The sequence below is a fragment of the Cervus elaphus genome, chromosome X (assembly GCF_910594005.1).
Source record: "Cervus elaphus chromosome X, mCerEla1.1, whole genome shotgun sequence".
Taxonomy (NCBI): domain Eukaryota; kingdom Metazoa; phylum Chordata; class Mammalia; order Artiodactyla; family Cervidae; genus Cervus; species Cervus elaphus.
The window spans coordinates 74,524,315-74,540,482 of NC_057848.1; positions in this window are offsets into that span (position 1 = coordinate 74,524,315).

A 16,168-nucleotide genomic window follows, 5' to 3' on the forward strand; every position below is an offset into this window, starting at 1 on the left:
AAACGCTATGAAAAACCTAGTCAACATACTAAAAAGCAGAGACATTACTTTGCCAACAAAGGTCCATCTAGTCAAAGCTATGGTTTTTTCAGTTGTCATGTATGGATGTGAGAGTTGGACCATAAAGAAAGCTGAGCACTGAAGAATTGAGCTTTTGAACTGTGCTTTTTGAGAAGACTTGAGAGTCTCTTGGACTGCAAGGAGATCCAACCAGTCCATCCTAAAGGAGATCAATCCTGGGTGTTCACTGGAAGAACTGATGTTGAACCTGAAGCTCTCATAACTTTGGTCACTTGATGCGAAGAATTGATTCATTGGAAAAGACCCTGTTGTTGGGAAAGATTGAAGGCAGGAGAAGAAGGGGATGACAGAGGATGAGATGTATGGATGGCATCACCGACTTGATAGACATGAGTTTGAGTAAATTCCAGGAATTTGTGATGGACAGGGAAGCCTGGTATGCTGCGGTCCATGGGATTGCAAAGAATCAGACACAACTGAGTGACTGAACTGAATATTCATTTGTCTGGATAGACCACAGTTTATTTATCCACACACTAACTGAAGGACATCTTGTTTCCAAGTTTTGGCAATTATGAATAAAGCTGCTGTAAACATCTGTGTGGAGGTTTTTGTGTGGACATGTTTTCAACAGGTTTGGGTAAATACCAAGGAGCATAATTGCTGGATCATATAGTAAGTATATGCTTGCTTTTATAAGAAAATGCCAAATTCTCCTCCAAATTGGCTGTTCCATATTGTATTCCCACCAGTGATGAATGGGAGTTCAAGTTGCTCTACATACTTCCTGACATTTGCTGTTCTCAGTTGTTTAAGTTTTAGCCATCCTAATAGTGCATAGTCAAAGCTATGGTTTTTCCAGTCGTCGTGTATGCATGTGAGAGTTGGACCATGAAGAAGGCTGAGTGCTGAAGAATTGATCCTTTTGAACTGTGGTGCTGGAGAAGACTCTTGAGAGTCCCTTGGAATGCAAGGAGATCCAACCAGTCAATCCTAAAGGAAATCAACCCCGAATATTCATTGGAAGGACTGATGCTGAAGCTGAAGCTCCAATACTTTGGCCACTTGATGCAAAGAACCAACTCATTGTAAAGACCCTGATGCTGGGAAGTATGGAGGGCAGTAGGAGAAGGGGATGACAGAGGATGAGATGGTTGGATGGCATCACTGACTAAGCAAATATGAGTTTGAGCAAACTCTGGGAGATAGTGGAGGACAGAGGAGCCAGGCATGCTGTAGTCCATGGAGTCACAAAGAGTCAGGCACGAATTAGTGAATAACAACAACAGATAGTGCATAGTAATATTTCATTATTGTTTTAATATGTAATTCCTTAATTATACATGATATGGAGCATCTTTTCATATACTTATTTGCCATCTATATGTCTTTTTTTGGTAAAGTGTTCAGATTCTTTGCCCATCCTTAAGTTGGATTCTTTTCTTTTTGTGGAGTTCTAAGTAATCTGTATATTTAAGGTACAAGTCTTTTAACCAAGCTATATTGCAAATATTCCTCCTAGTCTGTGATTTCTCTTTTCATTCTTCTGACAATGTCCTTCACAAAATAATTTTTAAGAATAAAGTATATTTTTGCAGCTAAATAATATTTCATTGAATGGCTATTCCAGATTTTCTTTATTCATTCACTAGTTGGTAGACACTTGAGCTGTCCCCTTTTGGCTATTATAAATAGTGCTACTATGAATATTTGTGTAAAAAATTTTGTTGGACATGCATTTTCATTTCTCTTGGATAGATAGCTAGGAGTGGAATTGCTGGATCATATGGCTACTCTATATTTAACTTTTTGAGGAACTGCCAAATTGTTTTCCATAGAAACTGCCTGGCTTCTCCAAAGCAACTGTACGATTTTACATTCCCACTGGCAATGTGGGGGTGGGGGTGGGGGTTCCATTTTGTCCCATATCCTCACTGACACTTGCTATTGTCAGTCTTTTTGAATGTAGCCATTGTAGTGGATATGAAGCAGTATCTCTTTGTGTTTTGATTTGCATTTCCCCAATGACTCTATGTTGAACATATTTTCATATGCTTATTGACCACTTGCATACCTTCTTTTCCTCCTCACTTTTGCATACCTTCTTTTCCTCCTCACTTTTTATATTCTCTTCCATGAGAATTTCACTGATTTCACTAACACTTTCATATAGATAATTTTCGAATATTAACTTCCATATCTGACCTTTCTTCTGAGATTTTCTCAGAGATTGGTGTCCTGATTGCATTTCAGAATTAGTATATCCCAACTGAAACTCATCTGCTTTCTTCCCAAGCTATATTCTTTCTGTGTTCCTAATTCTGTTAATTATACTATTATTTTTCTAATCGCCTGAACTTGAAACAGGGCATCATATCTGAATGTAAGAGAAATGGGATAGGAAAGAGTCAATTCATTACCAAGTTCTTCTGTTACTTTTGTAATATTTTGCATCTCTTTTATCTTTTTCTCTCCTTCTTGATCTCTAACCTCTTTTGAACTTTCTCAGTCTCTTATTCTCCTGGTTCTCTTATCTTTTATTATTTTATCTCAGGTTATTCTTTTACCTTAAGTGACCATTTAATTTCTATCTTAAATGTTATTTTTACCTTAAATGAACTGCCCCTTTCTTGACTATCTTCTGTGATCATCGTAAATCTGTCTTGGTTATTTTTATGTAATTCCAAAGTGTGACCTGTAATGTACACACATAATTCCCAAATATATGTTCCTAGTTCTGAAATATCCTGAGAACTTCAGATGCATATATCCAACTATATGTATGACATCTCTATTTCATGGACTTCTCAAACTTAGTACAGTCATCATTTGGTATCTGTAGGGAATTGGCTCCAGGACCCCTGCAGATACCAAAATGTGAGGATGCTGAAGTCCCTTATATCAAATGACATAGTATTTGCACATCTTCCTGTGTACTTTAAATAAGCTCTAGATTAGTTACAATATCTAATACAGTGTAAATGCTATGGAAATGCTTGTAAGTATAATGTAAATTCTATGTAAATAGTTATCAAAGCATGGAAAATTCAAGTTTTGCTTTGTGGAAGTTTCTGATTTTTTTTTTTGAAATATTGTTAATCTGCACTTGGTTAAATCTGCAGATGTGGAACCTGTGGATATGGAGGGCTGACTGTGTGGTTAGACTGAACTAGTCTCCTCCCAGCTGATCCCAAACTTGCTACACCTTCAGTCAATAGCAACACCACTCAGCTGGGGCTCATGGAACAGAATCCTGGCCATCATTCCTTTTCTTTCCCTCTCTGCAAGAACCAAACATTCACCAAATCTATTCTATCATGTGCTTTGCTAAGTCACTTCCACTGTGTCCGACTCTTCATGACGCTATGAACCATAGCCCACCAGGCTCCTCTGTCCATGGGATTCTCCAGACAAGAATACTAGAGTGGGTTGCTGTGCCCTGCTCTAGGGCATCTTCCCGACTCGGGGATTGAACCTGCATCTTTTAGGTCTCCTGCATTGGCAGACGAGCTCCTTACCACTAGTGCCACCTGGGAATCATAAAATTCCCCTGAACCTGCTGTTTGCATCCACAGGCTACTTCTTCATTTGAGTTTTTATCACCTCTCATTTAGATGATTTCAGTGACTTTAAATCTTGTCTTCCTGTCTCTGATCTCTCACCGGGGCCCCACAACCCTCTCTACACAGTTCACCAACACAAAGTTCTTTCCAAACTGAAAATTTAGTCATGGCCATTTCATTACCATGGGAGCTTCCCTGGTACTTCAATTGGTAAAGAATCTGCCTGCAATGCAGGAGACCCCAGTGTTCAGTTACTTGGTCAGGAAGATCCCCTGGAGAAGGGACAGGCTACCCACTCCAATATTCTTGGGCTTCCCTGGTGGCTCAGCTGGTAAAGAATCTGCCTGCAATACAGGAGACCTGAGTTTGATCCCTGGATTGGGAAGATCCCCTGGAGAAGGGAAAGGCTACCCACTCTAGTATTCTGGCTTGGAGAATTCCATGGACTGTATAGTCCATGGGATAGCAAAGAAATGGATATGACTAAGCCACTTTCACTTTTCACTTTCATTTCATTACAGAAAACAAACAAAAACAAGAACACCAATACTAACAACAAAATTAAAACATGAAAATATTTAGAGTCTCCCTGGTAGCCTGTCACTTTTCTAAAGCATGTAGTTCAAGGTCTTCAACCTAGCATGTGCTTCCTGCCTACTTCTTTAAGTGTCATTTGTCAATGCATCCTGTCCCCATCTTACCTCAGGCTCCAGCAAGATTCTTCTGGGACGTTAAACAAGTTACCATGGCTCAGATTATTCTTCCTGCCTTGTCTCCTTTCATCCTTCAAAATCCTTGTCCTGGTGTCCCCTCTTCTGGAGAGCATTTTCTAAGGCTTCCAACTCTGGAATTCTTCTGTACTTCACACAATGTCATGTTGCAACTCCTTTGTTTATACGTCTGTCTTCCCTATTAGACTGTTCAGTTCAGTTCAGTCACTCAGTTGTCTCCAATTCTTTGCGACTCCCATGGACTGCAGCACTCCAGGCTTCCCTGTCCATCACTAATTCCCGAAGCATGCTCAAACTGTCAATCAAGTCAGTGATGCCATACAACCATCTCATCCTTCATCGTCCCCTTCTACTGCTGCCTTCAATCTCTATCATCATCAGGGTCTTTTCAAATGAGTTAGTTCTCCCAATCTTCAGTACTCATTTTTACTTGAGAGTGAGATTACTGGCTTGATTGCTCTCTCCCTCTTTTGACTCTCCTTTTTCTCCACCAGATAACCTCTATCTCCTCCCTCCCCCTTCTCTTCTCTACCCAACTCTGTGAATCTCTTTGTGTATTCCGGCTGTGGAGAACACTTAGGGAACTGATTACTGGCTAGATCTGTCTCTCTCTTTTTGATTCCCCCTTTTATCCTCCTGGCCTCCTCTGTCTCCTTCCTCCCTCTTCTCTTCTCTGTGTAACTCCTTGAACATCTCTGAGGGATCCAGACTGTGGAGAGCACATAGGGAAGTGATTACTGGCTAGCTTGTTCTCTCCCCTTTTGATTCCCCCTCTTCTCCTCCTGGTCACCACTATCTCCCTCCTCCCTCTTCTCTTCTCCATGTAATTCTGTGTACCTCTCTGGGTGACCCTCACTGTGGAGAAACTTTTCATCATTAACTAGATGTTTTATCATCAGTGCTGTATAGATGGAGAAGCCTTGAGGCTACTATAAGAATAAGACTGAAAACCAGAGGCAGGAGGCTTAACTCCAAATCCTGAGAACACCAGAGAACTTCTGGCTCCAGGGAACATTAATTGATAGGAGCTCATCAAAAGCCTCCATATCTACACTGAAACTAAGCACCACCCAAGGGCCAATGAGTTCCAGAGCAAGACATACCATGCAAACTCTCCAGCAACACAGGAACATAGCCCTGAGCTTCAATACACAGACTGACCAAAGTCACACCAAACCCACTGACATCTCAAAACTCACTACTGGACACTTCATTGCACTTCAGAGAGACGAAATCCAGCTCCACCCACCAGAACACTGACACAAGCTTCCCTAACTAGGAAACCTTGACAAGCCACCTGTCCAACCCCACCCACAGCAACGAACCTCCACAATAAAGAGGAATCACAAACTGCCAGAATACAGAAAGGCCACCCCAAACACAGCAACATAAACAAGATGAAAAGGCAGAGAAATACCCAGCAAGTAAAGGAACAGGATACATGCCCACCAAACCAAACAAAAGAGGAGGAGATAGGGAATCTACCCGATAAAAAATTTGGAATAATGATAGTGAAAATGATCCAAAATCTTGAAAACAAAATGAAGTTACAGATAAATAGCCTGGAGACAAGGATTCAGAAGATGCAAGAAAGGTTTAACAAGGACCTAGAAGAAATAAAAAAGAGTCAATATATGATAAATAATGCAATAAATGAGGTCAAAAACACTCTGGAGAGAACCAACAGTAGAAAAATGGAGGCAGAAGATAGGATAAGTGAGGTAGAAGATAGAATGTTAGAAATAAATGAAGCAAAGAGGAAAAAAGAAAAAATAATTAAAAGAATTGAGGGCAACCTCAGAGACCTCTGGAACAATGTTAAATGCCCCAACATTTGAATCATAGGAGTCCCAGAAGAAGAAGACAAAAAGAAAGACCATGAGAAAATACTTGAGGAGTTAACAGTTGAAAACTTCCCTAACATGGGGAAGGAAATAGTCACCCAAGTCTAAGAAACCCAGAGAGTCCCAAACAGGATAAATCCAAGACAAAACACCCCAAGACACATATCAATCAAATTAACAAAGACCAAACACAAAGAATAAATATTAAAAACAGCAAGGGAAAAAACAACGTATAACACACAAGGGGATTCCCATAAGGATAACAGCTGATCTTTCAATAGAAACTCTTCAGGCCAGAAGGGAATGGCAGTGATGAAAGAGAAAAACCTACAGCCCAGATTGCTGTACCCAGCAAGGATCTCATTCAGATATGAAGGAGAAATCAAAAGCTTTACAGACAAGCAAAAGCTGAGAGAATTCACCACCACCAAACCAGCTCTCCAACAAATGCTGAGGGATCTTCTCTAGACAGGAAACAGAGAAAGGGTGAATAAACTTGAACCCAGAAAAACAAAGTAAATGGCAATGGGATCATACTTATCAAAAATTACCTTAAATGCAAATGGGTTGAATGCCCCAACCAAAAGACAAACACTGGCTGAATGGATACAAAAACAGGACCCCTATATATGTTGTCTACAAGAGACCCACCTCAAAAAAAGGGACACACACAGACTGAAAGTGAAGGGCTGGAAAAAGATATTCCATGCAAATAGAGACCAAAAGAAAGCAGGAGAAGCAATACTCATATCAGATAAAATAGACTTTAAAATAAAGCCTGTGAAAAGAGACAAAGAAGGACACTACATAATGATCAAAGGATCAATCCAAGAAGAAGATATAACAATTATAAATATATATGCACCCAACAAAGGAGCACCGCAATATGTAAGGCAAATGCTAACAAGCATGAAAGGGGAAATTAACAATAACACAATAGTAGTAGGAGACTTTAATACCCAACTCATACCTATGGATAAATCAACTAAACATAAAATTAACAAAGAAACAAACTTTAAATGATACAATAGACCCGTTAGACCTAATTGACATTTCACCCCAAAACAATGAATTTCACCTTTTTCTCAATCACCTTTTTCTCAAGTGCACACGGAACCTTTTCCAGGATAGATCACATCCTGGGCCATAAATCTAGTCTTGGTAAATTCAAAAAATTGAAATCATTCCAAGCATCTTTTCTGACCACAATGCAGTAAGATTAGATGTCAATTACAGGAGAAAACGGAGAAGGCAATGGCAAGCTACTCCAGTACTCTTGCCTAAAAAAATCCCACGGATGGAGGAGCCTGGTAGGCTGCAGTCCGTGGGGTGGCTACGAGTCAGACCTGACTGAGCAACTTCACTTTCACTTTCACGCATTGGAGAAGGAAATTGCATCGCACTCCAGTTTCTTGCCTGGAGAATTCCAGGGACGGGGGAGCCTGGTGGGCTGCCGTCTATGGGGTTGCACAGAGTCAGACGCGACTGAAGCGACTTAGCAGCAGCAGCAGCACAGGAGAAAAACTATTGAAAATTCCAACATACGGAGGCTGAACAACATGCTGCTGAATAATCAATAAATCACAGAAGAAATAAAAAAACAAATAAAAATATGCATAGAAACAAATGAAAATGAAAACACAACAACCCAAAACCTATGGGACACTGTAAAAACAGTGCTAAGGGGAAGGTTCATAGCAATACGGGCTTATCTCAAGAAACAAGAAAAACGTCAAATAAATAACCTAACTCTACACCTAAAGCAACTAGAAAAGGAAGAAATGAAGAACCCCAGGGTTAGAAGAAGGAAAGAAATCTTAAAATTTAGGACATAAATAAATGCAAAAGAAATAAAAGAGACCATAGCAAACATCAACAAAGCCAAAAGCTGGTTCTTTGAGAAGATAAATAAAATTGACAAACCATTAGCCAGACTCATCAAGAAACAAAGGGAGAAGAATCAAATCAACAAAATTAGAAATGAAAATGGAGAGATCACAACAGACAACACTGAAATACAAAGGATCATAAGAGACTACTACCAACAATTATCTGCCAATAAAATGGACAACTTAGAAGAAATGGACAAATTCTTAGAAAGTACAACTTTCCAAAACTGAACCAGGAAGAAATAGAAAATCTTAACAGACCCATCACAAGCATGGAAATTGAAACAGTAATCAGAAATCTTCCAGCAAACAAAAGCCCAGGACCAGATGGCCTTACAGCTGAATTCTACCAAAAATTTAGAGAAGAGCTAACACCTATCCTACTCAAACTCTTCCAGAAAGTTGCAGAGGAAGGTAAACTTCCAAACTCATTCTATGAGGTCACCATCACCCTAATACCAAAACCAGACAAAGATGCCACAAAAAAAGAATACTACAGTCCATCTTACAGTTAAGATGCAAGCATCCTTAACAGAATTCTAGCAAACAGAATCCAACAGCATATTAAAAAGATCATACATCATGACCAAGTGGGCTTTATCCCAGGGATGCAAGGATTCTTCAATATCTGCAAATCAATCAATGTAATACACCACATTAACAAATTGAAAGATAAAATCCACGATTATCTTAATAGATGCAGAAAAAGCCTTTGACAAAATTCAACATCCATTTATGATAAAATACCTCCAGAAAGAAGGAATAGAAGGAACATACCTCAACATAATAAAAGCTATATATGACAAACCCACAGCAAACATTATCCTCAATACATGAAAAACTGAAAGCATTTCCCCTAAAAGTCAGGAACAAGACAAGGGTGACCACTCTCTCCACTACTATTCAACATAGTTTTGGAAGTTTTGGCCACAGCAATCAAAGCAGAAAAGGAAATAAAAGGAATCCGGATTGGAAAAGGAGAAATAAAACTCTCACTGTTTGCAGATGACATGATCCTCTACACTGAAAACCCTAAAGACTCCACCAGAAAATTACTAGGGCTAATCAGTGAATATAGTAAAGTTGCAGGATATAAAATTAACACACAGAAATCCCTTGCATTCCTATACACTAACAATGAGAAAACAGAAAGAGAAATTAAGGAAACAATTCCATTCACTATTGCAATGAAAAGAATAAAATACTTAGGAATATGTCTACCTAAACAAACAAAAGACCTATATATAGAAAACTATAAAACACTGGTGAACGAAATCACAGAGGACACAAATAGATGAAGAAATATACCATGTTCAGGGATTGGAAGACTCAATATAGTGAAAATGAGTATACTACCCAAAGCAATCTGTAGATTCAATGCAATCCCTATCAAGCTACCAACGGTATTTTTCACAGAACTAGAACAAATAATTACACAATTTGTATGGAAGTACAAAATACCTTGAATAGCCAAAGCAATCTTGAAAAAGAAGAATGGAATGGAGGAATCAACCTGCCTGACTTCAGGCTCTACTACAAAGCTACAGTCATCAAGACAGTATGGTACTGGCACAAAGACAGCAATATAGATCAATGGAACAAAATAGAAAGCGCAGAGATAAACCCACACACCTATGGACATCTTATCTTTGACAAAGGAAGCAAGAATATACAATGGAGAAAAGACAATCCCTTTAACAGGTGGTGCTGGGAAAGCTGGTCAACCACTTGTAAAAGAATGACACTAGAACACTTTCTAACACCATACACAAAAATAAACTCAAAATGGATTAAAGATGTAAACGTAAGACAAGATACTATGAAACGCCTAGAGGGAAACATAGGCAAAACACTCTCAAACATAAATCACAGCAGGAACTTCTATGACCCACCTCCCAGAGTATTAGAAATAAAAGCAAAACTAAACAAGTGGGACCTAATTAAACTTAAAAGCTTTTGCACAACAAAGGAAACTATAAGCAAAGTGAAAAGACAACCTCCAGAATGGGAGAAAATAATAGCAAACAAAGCAACTGACAAAGAATTAATCTCAAAATTACACAAGCAACTCCTTCAGCTCAACTCCAGAAAAATAAATGACCAAATAAAAAAATGGGCCAAAGAACTAAACAGACATTTCTCCAAAGAAGACATACAGATGGCTAGCAAACACATGAAAAGATGCTCAACATCACTCATTAACAGAGAAATGCAAATAAAACCACAATGAGGTACCATTTTATGCCAGTCAGAATGGCTGCTATCCAAAAGTCTACAAGCAATAAATGCTGGAGAGGGTGTGGAGAAAAGGGAACTCTCTTACACTGTTGGTGGGAATGCAAAGTAGTACAGCCACTATGGAGAACAGTGTGGAGATTCCTTTAAAAACTGGAAATAGAACTGCCACATGACCCAGCAATCCCAGTCCTGGGCATACACACCAAGGAAACCATAATTGAAAGAGACACATGTACACCAATGTTCATCCCCGCACTGTTTATAATAGCCAGGACATGGAAGCAACCTAGATGTCCATTAACAGATGAATGGATAAGAAAGCCTTGGTACATATACACAATGGAATATTACTCAGTCATTAAAAAAAAATACATTTGAATCAGTTCTAATGAGGTGGATGAAACTGGAGCCTATTATACAGAGTGAAGTAAGCCAGAAAGAAAAACACCAATACAGTATACCAATACATATATATGGGATTTAGAAAAATGGTAATGATAACCCTATATTCAAGACAACAAAAGAGACACAGATGTATAGAAGTCTTTTGGACTCTGTGGGAGAGGCGAGGGTGGGATGATCTGGGAGAATGGTATTGAAACATGTTTATTATCATATGTGAAATGAATCACCAGTCCAGTTTCGATGCATAAGACAGGGTGCTCAGGGCTGGTGCACTGGGATGATCCAGAGGGATGGGATGGGGAAGGAGGTGGGAAGGGCATTTAGGATGGGGAACACATGTACACCCGTGGCAGATTCATGTCAATGTATGGCAAAATCACTACAATATTGTAAAGTAACTAGCCTTCAATTAAAATAAATAAATTTATATTAAAAAATAGAAAAAACAAGAAGACAAATGAGTTAGTTCTTCACATCTGGTGGCCAAAGTATTGGAGTTTCAGCTTTAACATCAGTCCTTCCAATGAATACTCAGGCCTGATTTCTTTTAGGATTGACTGGTCAGATCTCCTTACAGTCCAATGGGCTGTCAAGACTCTTCTCATACACCACAGTTCAAAAGCATCAGTTTCTCAGCACTCAGCTTTCTTTATAGTCCAACTCTTACATCCATACATGCTAACTGGAAAAACCATAGCTTTGACTAGTTGGATGTTTACTGACAAAGTAATGTCTCTGCTTTTTAATATGCTGTCTAGCTTAGTCATTGCTTTTCTTCCAAGGAGCAAGCATCATTTAATTTCATGGCTACAGTCACCACCTGCAATGATTTTGGAGCCCACAAAAATAAAGTTTGTCACTGTTTCTTTTGTTTCTACATCTTTTTGCCATGGAATGATGAGACCGAATGCCATGATCTTTGTTTTTTGAATGTTGAATTTTAAGCCAGCTTTTCCACTCTCTTCTTTCACATTCATCAAGAAGCTCTTCAGTTCTTCTTCACTTTCTGCCATAAGGGTGGTGTCATCTGCATATCTGAGATTATTGATATTTCTCCCAGCAATCTTGATTCCAGCTTGTGTTTCATCCAGCCAGGCATTTTCCATGATGTACTCTGTACATAATTTAAATAAGCAGGGTGACAATATACAGCTTCGATGTACTCCGTTCCCGATTTGGAACCAGTCTGTTGTTCCATGTCCAGTTCTAACTGTTGTTTCCTGACCTGCATACAGATTTATCAGGAGGCAAGTAAGGTGCTCTGGTATCCTCATCTCTTGCAAAAATTTCCACAGTTTACGGTGATCGACACAGTCAAAGCCTTTGGTGTAATCAGTAAAGCAGAAGTAATTGTTTTTTTGGAACTCTCTTGCTTTTTCTATGATCCAATGAATGTTGGCAATCTGATATCTGGTTCCTATGCCTTATGTGAATCCTGCCTGAACATTTGGAAGTTCTCAGTTCACATACTGTTGAAGCCTGGCTTGGAGAATTTTGAGCATCACTTTGCTAGTGTGTGAGATGAGTGCTATTGTGTGGTAGTGTGAACATTCTTTGGCTTTGCCTTTCTTTAGGATTCGAATGAAAACTGACCCTTTCCATTCCTATGGCCACTGCTGAGTTTTCCAGGTTTGCTGGCATCTTGACTGCCACACTTCAACAGCATCATCTTTTAGGATATGAAATAGCTCAAGTGGTATTCCGCTGCCTCCACTAGCTTTGTTGTACTGATGTTTCTAAGGCCCACTTCAATTCACATTCCAGAATGTCTGGCTCTAGGTCAGTGATCACACCACTGTGATTATCTGGGTCATGAATATATTTTTTTTGTACAGTTCTTCTGTGTATTCTTGCCACCTTTTAAAAATATCTTCTGCTTCTGTTAAGTCCATACCATTTCTGTCCTTTATTGTGCCCAACTTTGCATGAAATATTCCCTTTGTATCTCTAATTTTCTTAAGAGATCTCTAGTCTTTCCCATTCTATTGTTTTCCTCTGTTTTGTTGCATTGATAATGAGGAAGGCTTTCTTATCTTTCCTTGCTATTCTTTGGAACTCTGCATTCAAATAGGTATACCTTTCCTTTTTCCCTCTGCCTTTAGCTCCTCTTCTTTCCTCAGGTGTTTGTAAAATATCCTCAGACAACCATTTTGCCTTTTTGCTTTTCTTTGTCTTGGAGATGGTCTTGATCACTGCCTCCTGTACAATGTCACGAACCTCCATCCATAGCTCTTCAGGCACTCTGTCTATCAGATCTAATCCTTTGAATCTATTTGTCACTTCCACTCTGTAATCGTAAAGGATTTGATTTAGGTCATACCGGAATGGTCTAATGGTTTTCCCTACTTTCTTCAATTTCAGTCTGAGTTTTATAATAAGGAATTCATGGTCTGAGCCACAGTTTGCTCCTGTTCTTGTTTTTATTGACTCTATAGAGCTTCTCTATCTTTGGCTGCAAAGAAAATAGTGAATCTGATTTTGGTATTGACCATCTGGTGATGTCCATGTGTAGAGTTGTCTCTTGTGTTGTTTGAAGAGGGTGTTTGCTATGACCAGTGTGTTCTCTTGGCAATCTGTTAGCCTTTGCCCTGCTTCATTTTGCACTCCAAGGCCAAACTTTCCAATTATTACAGGTGTCTCTTGACTTCCTACTTTCACATTCCAGTCCCCTATGATGTAAAAGACATTTGGGTGGGTGGGGGGTGTCGGTTCTAGAAGATCTTGTAGGTCATCATAGAACTGTTCAGCTTCAACTTCTTCAACATTAGTGGTTGGAGCATAGACTTGCATTACCGTGAAATTGAACGGTTTGCCTTATAGACAAACAGAGATCATTCTGTCATTTTTGAGATTACACCCAAATATTGCATTTTGGACTCCTTTGTTGACTATGAGGGTTACCTCATTTCTTCTAAGGGATTCTTGCCCACAGTAGTATAACAGTCACCTGAATTAAATTTGCCCATTCCAGTGAACATCAGCATGTTAGGAATCAGTGAACTACTAGACTGTGAGATCTCCAAAGACCGATTTTGGCTGATTTTCCAGCTATGAAGTAGACGCTCAGTAAATATTTATTGAATGAATGATTGAGATGGTTCATGGGCTTCACGTGAGCCTGAAAGTCTAACTCCATGTGTCATCAAGTGTGCAATAACAGAGATAACACAAGTTTCATCTTTTATTCTCTTCCTTTGTCCAAGAGCTAAATTTTTTTTTTAATTTCTTGGAGGTAGGCAAGATCACCTGGCTGGTATCCAAAGGGAATGCTTAGTAAGAACCTGCTTCAGTGAAAGAGGACTTAAATGCTTTCTGGGGCTCTGTTCATAATGGAAATACTTCTGTCTCCTCTTTGCCTGGCTCTTGGCATAACTTCTGAGAGCTCTGCCATGCTAGGAGTTACTTCTGAGCCATTGAGATATTAGATCTCATTAAAGGAATGGACATTGTATCACATGCTGTCATTGCTAGATGCCTGCAGAGCTGTGAGTTCTAAGAAGCAACTGTTGACAGGAATTTCCCCCCTTGAGGATGAACAAATTATATGGGAGAGGGTGAGAGATTAGAACAGGTCCAAGAATCTTTAGTCCAAGGACTTGAGTGAGTTTGTGTTCCCCTCTGGGCCTGCAGGATACAAGCCTTTAAGAACAGGGGTGTAACTTGGTGGAGAAAAGCCCAGGGATGCTCTAGCATCAAATTCTTCAGGTCCAGCAAATCAATTTGGTTTCCCTGGGCTTTGTGAGACTGAACTTTGAGACTATTGTTCCTAGGAGTGACATTGCCAAGAACAACTCAGGGGACCCAGCATTAATTTGAATGGACAAGCTTCAGGAAGTCCTAGATGATCCTCAGGAAGCCAGGTGATTGAGCCCAGTGTAACCTGTGGGGTCAGGCTCCACACCCTTTCCCATGGAACCCTGAGCAAGTGTGAAATTGAACTCTGCAGGGAGAAAGACTGGGGCTCAGTGACCTTTCTTCAGGGGTGCTCAGCTGTGAGTACCCTGTCTCTGGGGGGTTAACATTGTCCCTGCCACAGCAGCTTCTCTATATGTTGTGCTTTTCCAGGGTGCACCTCCACCCCCAGTTAGGCCAGTGCCTTCCCTTTGGGCCGAGTGACTTTACCCTGATGCCTTGGTGAAACTAATGGAAACTAAAGCTTAGTAGACTTTTGTTTCATTGAAGGAAATTGTTATTTCTGGTCCAGAGAGACTAAGCAGAAGTTAAAATTTCAGAAATACTTTTGGAATGTTGTGTAACAGTTTACAAAACCCAACTGATTGGTTCACTCTTCATATAACCCAGTACCTGGCACTTAGTGTATATCCCCATGTTTGGCATATAAATGAACCTGGGATTTGTTATCCTAACTTACTGATGTGGGAATTGAGGCCCAAGCAAGTGAACTGAATTTCCTAAAACCCAAATGTCTTGCTAGTCACTGTGGAGGCTTGGCTTGAAATCAGGCTCAATGCAGATTGACATTTACTGAGCACCTATCATGTGAGACATTTGCCAGTGATAGATAAACACAGTCCTTGGTTTTGAGGAGCTTATGGGCTTTCCAGGGAGTCAGACACATAAAGAAATTGATTCAGAACAAAGTCCTAAGCGCTATGATAGAGAACTCTGTGCGATGTGATGGGGAGGGGTGGCTAATTCCGTCTGATGAGGTCACAGAAGACTTCTTGAAGAACTGGCATCTCGGTTAAGTTTTGAAGGTTCGGTAGAGGTAGGCCAAGAGTAGAAAAGCATTATAGGCTGAGAGATCAATTTCAATAGGGGCACAGAGGTGTGAGCTGGCATGCTATGTATTCTCTGGAATGGTCTTTGCTGAGGGGAAAGAGGCAGTAATGATGATTAGAGAGAAATCAGATCATTGAAGGTAACAACTTGGCCTTGCATGCATTACTTTCCAACTTTTCTGACTCATTCAAATCACTTGGGGAAGTTAAAAAATATAAAGATATCCCATCTATGTCCCAGTGAATTTCTTGATCAGCTGTCTTTGACAGTGCCTTCTGGAGTATTCTTGTGCTTACCTTGTGGCTCAGCTGATAAAGAATCCACCTACAATGCAGGACACCTGGGTTGGGAAGAGCCCCTGGAGAAGGAAAGGCTACCCACTCCAGTATTCTGGCTTGGAGAATTCCATGGACTATACAGTCCATGGGGTAGCAAAGAGTTGGACACGACTGAGCAACTTTCACTTTCACTTTCTGGAGGCAAACAGGAAGCCACTTACAGGTGGTAGCAGGGGAGGGACATGGGATGTCATGCTGGACCCTGTTGGCAGTGGTCCACATGGAGGCAGGTGGGTGTGAGAAGGCTGCTTCTGGAGGCACAGAGACCATTTAGGAGGCTGCTGAATTTGGCTAAGTGAAATTCCATGGTGAATGAAATAGGGCTGTAGCAGTAGGGATGGAGGGGAGAGGCAGATCAAAAGTGATTTCAAAGTTATGGAATCCATATGATGTTTG